The 6,736-nt window shown below is 33.1% G+C and overlaps 1 non-coding gene across 1 annotated transcript; it reads right to left on the bottom strand.

Annotated features, from left to right (window-relative positions):
* Positions 1–702: 702 nt before the first annotated feature.
* On the bottom strand, positions 703–806 carry LOC111722682. The gene has a single exon (XR_002771396.1). It is a non-coding gene; the product is annotated as a U6 spliceosomal RNA (small nuclear RNA).
* Between the last annotated feature and the right edge of the window lie 5,930 nt (positions 807–6,736).

The following is a 6,736-nucleotide window of genomic DNA, read 5'->3' as shown; positions in this document are numbered from 1 at the left end:
GAGGGGGAAGTGTGGGCTGGGGCTGCAGGTTTACTGCTAATTTGAATTTGTTTGCACAAGGCAGAGTTGGCACCATGAGGGGCAGGAACTGTGAGTCTATCCTGAGTCTATGGGCTCAGGACCACAGAAAGAAAGTTTGTTCACTTTTGTGCCAGGCAGTATGGGGACGCAGAGGTGCAGGAGACCTGGAACTTCTTGGCTTTCTCCTGTAGAGTGAGGTGAGAAGTCCTTTGTTCCCCCTCCCTCAATTATGGAAAAGCCTTCATGGGCCTCCCGGTTGGTTGAGGGGTCTCCTGTCCCCTTCAGTACCAGGTGCTGTTAATATAGTTTCTCTATAACTGATCTCTGTTATCTTTCTTCCTTAATCTCTCCCTCACAACTTGTCTGAGTGGGGATGATGTGCACCATGATTTCCTCCCCTTATGCTTAACTCCCCAATTTTGACTTCTGTGGGTTCACTTCAGTCCAACTTTTCTCCTACTGGATAGGAACCTCTGTTGAAAACTGCCTCTAGTCGGCCATCTTGCCCCTCTGCCTCTGAAATTACATTTTACTGGAAGGATACCATGAGCCTAAGAATGCAGAAACTCTCTGGAAACTTAAGGAAAAGACAAAGAATGGATTCTTCTTAGAGTCTCTGGAAGGATCACAACCTGCTGAGATCTTACCCTTAGACTGTAAAAACTTGCCTTTTAAAAATTTTTTAATATGGAATGTTTCACAACTTGTGTCATCCCTGAGCAAGGGCACTGCTAATCTTGTCTGTATTGTTTCAATTTTAGTATTCATACTGTCAAAGTGAGCACTCTAAGACCCATTTCTGATCTCCAGAAATGAAAGAAAATAAATTTGTTTTGTTGAAATCACTGTTGGTGGTGATTACAGCAGTAATAGGAAATTAATACATGTAGATACCAGAGATGATTTGCTTCCCCACCTCTTTTTCCAAATTTAAGATCATTATTAATTTTTAAAAAATTATATGCCATCTATGTAATAAAAAGAAAATGCAAATGAACCAGTATTACAATACCCTCGCACATGATATTTAGTGTTAGATTCTCACAGTTATACATGGGAAAGGATACTGGCTGGCTCTACTTTCTTCTTTAGTAACATTATACCTTTGTTTCCTTAACTTTTATAATTTTATATTTCCAGTTAATTATAGGAATTCATAAAAATAAAAATGACTCAGGCAAAATACTAGTAATAATTAACTTTTTCTTTTCCATTTATACCATCATTGATTTTGAGCCCTCATCATCGTGAAGGGAAAAGAGCCTCAGATGAGAGTTACAACGCATGGGTTCTACATCTGTCTTCATCCCCCAGTGGTTCTATAAGAGTTAACATATCATGTCCTTAAAAAAAAAAAAGAAACTTTTCTATTTGACATAATTTTATATTCACATTTATGTTGTTAGCCAATGATATCTTATCATTTTACGATAATATTGGCAGCCCATCACTTACTAAGATGTCACCAGTTTTACATGTGCTCATTTGTGGGTATATGTATTTAATTCTGTGTAATTTTTTCATATTTTTAGATTTGTGTGACCACCACCACAGTCAAGATGAGGAAAATTTCTATCACAAAAATCTTTCTTGCTACTCTATTACAAACATTGTCACCTCTAGTCCAGTCTCCAGCCCCATAATCTCCTAGCAATCACTTTATCTTCTCTACGTCTGTACTTTTTCATTTGAAAAATGTTATTAAATAGAATCATGCAGATGATAACCTTTAAAGATTGTCCTTTGTGCTCAGCATAATGCTGAATTTTTATTTTCTGCCAATTGTCTGACTTATTCTTTCTAGAAATTATTTTCATGATACCTTGGAGTTTTCTACAAAGGCAATCATGTTATCTACATACAAAAATTCTTAATTTTTTTGTTACAATATATATATATTTATTTATTTATTTTTCTTACAACATTGCATTGGCTAGAACTTCTAGTGTTGTGAAGGATAGATAAGAGGAGTGAGTGTAAGTAAACATTCTTATCTTGTTCCCAGTCTTACTGGGAGAGAATTCAATCTCTCACCATTAAGTATGATATCAGCTATAGGAGTTTTGCAGATGATATTTATTAAACTCAGGAAGTTCCTAACTATTCCTACTTCATTGAAATTTTTTATATGAATGTGTGTAAGATTTTGTCAAATGTCTCTTTTATATAAATTTATAAGAACATAAAATTATTCCCCCTTCCCTTGTTTGACAGATTATGTTGATTTATTTTCAAAGGTTGCATAATTCTTGCATACATAGAAAAAACCCTTTTAGTCATGTTGTATAATTATTTTGTTTGCTGAATTCAATTAGCTATATAATTTTGAGGATTTTTGTATCTACATTCATGAGACAAACTAGTCTGTGGTGTTTTTATTTTTAACTGTTTGTATCTGGTCTTAGTTTCTGAATAATGCAAGTCTCATAAAACAAGTTAAAAAGTATTCCTTCCTCTTGTAATTTTTGAAAGAGATTGTATGAAATTTGTTCAAATTCTTCTATAAATACTGGCAGAAGTGCTTATGCAAACCATGATCTTGGGTAAGTGTTTTTGTAGGCATTTTCTATCACAAATTCAGTATCTTTAATAGTTGTAGAACTACTCTGGATGTCTATTTCACCTTCTCTGAATTTTAGTAATTTGTGGTTTTTGAAGAAGTCATTCCTTATCTTTGTCATATTTATGAACATAAAGTGTTTGTATTATCCTATTATTATCCTCTATTAGCTACAAAGTCTATGGCAATCTTCTTTATTTAATTACTGTTATAATCTGAGCTTTTAAAAATTTTTATCAATCTTATTTTTTTCAATGTTATTGATTTTCTTAAAAATCAGCTCTTTGTTTCATTGATTTTTTTTTCTCTACTACTTTCAGTCACGTCAAAGATGTTATATAAATAGATGATACAGAGTGAAATTTATTTATTCTCTTATCTTGTTATTACCTTTGTTCTGTTTGATGTAGTTTTATTTTCTCTTCTAGTTGTTTGGGGTGAGAATGTAAAGTATTGAATTGAGCCTTTTTGCATTCTGAAGGGCAAATGTTTCCTGCCACCTATGTTCCTCTCTGCCCTGCCTCCTTGTATCTCACATATCCTGCTGTTCCTTCCAGTCATCTCCATGTATTTTATCATTTCTTTTGAGACTTCCTCTTTGATCTATTTAGAAGTGTGTTGTTTAATTTCCAAGTATTTATATATTTTTTTGGCTTTTATTTTATTGAATTTTACTTTCATTCAATTATCATCAGAGAACATGCCCTGCATGATTTCAATTACTTCAGATTTTTCAAGATTTTTTTTTTATAGGTCAGAATATTCTCACTCTCAGTAAAGATTCCATGAGGACTTGAAAAGCACTAATTTTGCTATTGTTTGATGGAGTATTCTGTATCTGTGAACTTGCTGGCTGATTATTTTTTACAACCGTTCCTTTGGAGCCTCAGTCTCACCATGCACTTAGTGCTGATTTCTTTCTCTACAGAAATGAAAAGAAACTCTTTCTTGTCTTGCAGGATTTTTGTGAAGATCACATAAACTGAGATATGTAAAAGTTATAAGTAAAAGTTTTTGTTATAACGATGTATCAAACATACAGATGATCATTATCATCTCTTTTCGATATATGTTAGGAAATCAAGCCCTTTACATTTGGATGCTCGAAGTTGGATGTTAATAAAGATTTTTGGCCCAATCCAGTTGGTATAGGATTGTAAAATAGTAAATGACACACGCTCAGCTTCATGTCATTCATAGTATAAAAATATGGTTTTCATGACTCATCTACATATCTTTCATGAGTTTCACGTACGAGCAGGACAAAACAGATAAGACTGCATTGTATTTTGAAAGAGCTATGGAGATAAAAGTTCAACTAATACTTTACAATTTCATTTTATAACAAATTAAAACTTTAACAACTTCTCAAAGCATGCTTATTTGGGCAAGCCATAGATAAGCAGTTTACAAATCATATTTTGATTGGGCTTACTGTTTTCATCTCTCCTCTAAGCCACAGTTTTAACTTTTCATTAATTTTATATTCAGAACTATAATCAAAACATTCAAAGACAAAATAGTGGTCTCCCCAAATCGAGCCACTATAATCAAAGACAGATTTAGCTGCTAAATCAAGCTATCTGTGGAGAAATACCAATATTTCATCTTTCTGTTTAATTTCCAACAGCTATGTCGTTTTTTGTTTTGTTTTGTTTTGCCCATGACTAGTAACTTGCACCATATATAACTTTTCACAAACCTTTACAACACCCAAAATTTTTTGTGACCTATTTAACAACACTCAAATATTGCTAAATAATTTACCTATACCTATCCAGTTAGATTGAATAAGCAATTAGCAAATAGTCTTTGAATTAACTTCATCCCTACAAAAAATATCTTATCTACCCTAACACACTCCTTTTAGGCCTAGTAGCAAAAGCAGCAGCTGCAAAAATGCAATGTTATTTAAAAATGTACACATTTTAAACTAATAACCTTTCCAAACAACATAGAATTTTTTAATAGAAATTTCAGTGTTCATGTGTGCTTAATTACTGTCATGCACAAAAGGGTTTTTGATTATTTTCTAGGGATCTGAGCAATATTAAAGTTGGTAGGTCAAATTCTATATTCCTGAAAATATAGACTAGATCCTGGAAGCTCAAACTACGGTAGGGCAAGAAGACTGTAGACTTACACAATGGATTTAAAATAATTATCAATAATTGTAGAAAAAAGATACCTTGGAAATTACATAACAAAAAGACATGTCATTGTATGTGAATATATAGAAAAATCTAAATTTATGAGGAATATCCTAAATTCCTCACATAAAAAGAGAGGCCTCATCAACAATGCCCACCGAGAAAGTTGGCAGAAACTAGCTTAAGAATATCCGTATGTGCTGGGTGTCCTCCAAAATCAGTAGAACTCAGTCCCCAGGAGCTGCTTCATTAAGAAGTGTACATCACAGAGGTGTCCAACTTATAAAAGTCAAAATAAACACACGAGGCAGATTAAATCTATTACTGTTCCTTGAGGCTCCCAGTCTTTCTACTCTATCACAGAAGATTAAATCACTAAAACAGGTTGATGTTGGTAAGAATTGGAATTGTTCTACTTCTGTCTAATTTTCTTACCACAAAAACTAACCAAGAATTATCTTTTTTGTTTTTTTCCTAATGAAATAGCACCACTATTATAATTTAGACAATGTAAATGCCCATTATCCCTTCCAGTAATGATCTCTGAATAGGTCTCTAAGTTAAAATGAGTCTGACACATTCCTCAAATATGATACTTATTGCACCTACAGGTGTTAACGCAGCTGGGCTCTGGGGGCCAGAACTTGGGGGCCATTCAAACTACTGCTTGTCCCCCATAGAAAGAGAGAAAAATCCCCCAACAAATAACAAAGGAGTGGAACCCAAGAGAGAATAGGCATAAATTGAAAAACTCTAATTTTGTTGCTTACAACCTTTAACAATATATCATGTCGGAACATTGTATCAATGGAATCACTCAATGCTAACTCCACTTCTCTAATTTAGACATTTTAAAAATTCTATGTGTATATGTAAATATGAGGCTTGCTTTATTCTAAAGTCGTTTCTGATATGAAATGAAAATTTATATTAATCAATTAACTCACCAGAATATGATGAATTGTAGTTTTATATCTTTATAGTAACTTAAGAAATCTTTAGTAGAAATTACATAAGTGTTTCATTTTTTTAATTGCACTTTTCCTACATTTTATCAAAATCTTTGTTATTTTGGACTTATTAATAGTCTATCTACTTTTTGTCAAATCCAGTGATATAATATGCACATAAATATATATTAAATATTGGTAAAACTAATTTCTACTCTTCTATTATTGTTTGTTCTATTCTTTGGTATGTTATAAAACTATAAACGTTTTCCAGTTCCTTTCAAGTTACTAAATTTTTGTTATATATTTACATTATCAACTTATTTCTAGCTTAAGAGCTTTTAAAATAAAATCTATGTAACAATTTCTTAGTTACTGTGACATATTTCACTTAACAACTTTTAAGTATTTTTCTCTACTGTAGTTGATATGTTTGATAAGAAGTTCCCATTTTTTAACTAGCAAATTCTCATAAATATGTAAACAGAATATATTCATTATGCACCTTTTAAAATAAAATGCTAAAGATAATTTCAGGGTTATCTGTCTCTATTATTTACAAAATTAAATACAATTCCTTTTTGTTTTAGAGACTGAGTCTCACTTTATCACCCTCAGCAGAGTGCTGTGGCATCACAGCTCAGAGCAACCTCCAGCTCTTGGGCTTAGGCAGTTCTCTTGCCTCAGCCTCCCGAGTAGCTGGGACTATAGACACCCACCACAGTGCCCGGCTATTTTTTGCTGCAGTTTGTCCAGGGCTGGGATCCAACCCACTATCCTCGGTATATGGGGCCAAGCGCCCTACTCACTGAGCCACAGGCGCTGCCCTAAATACAATTCCTGACTCTCCCAAACCTGACATATATTCTCTATCCAGTCTTAAACTCTGATATGCATTTTAATTTCAAATCATCTAAAAAAAAATCTTAAATTCTACCTCTGAAGGCAATATCAATAGAACTGTGAAAGACGAAAGTAGGAAAGACTTTATGTTTGGGTAGAGAGCAGAGAGCACTTCTAATATCTCAGAAAGTATTTAAAATAGGGATAAAATA

Source organism: Otolemur garnettii, unplaced genomic scaffold, assembly GCF_000181295.1.
Source record: "Otolemur garnettii isolate 467f Iridium unplaced genomic scaffold, OtoGar3 scaffold00314, whole genome shotgun sequence".
Taxonomy (NCBI): domain Eukaryota; kingdom Metazoa; phylum Chordata; class Mammalia; order Primates; family Galagidae; genus Otolemur; species Otolemur garnettii.
This window is presented reverse-complemented; position numbering and strand designations above follow the sequence as displayed.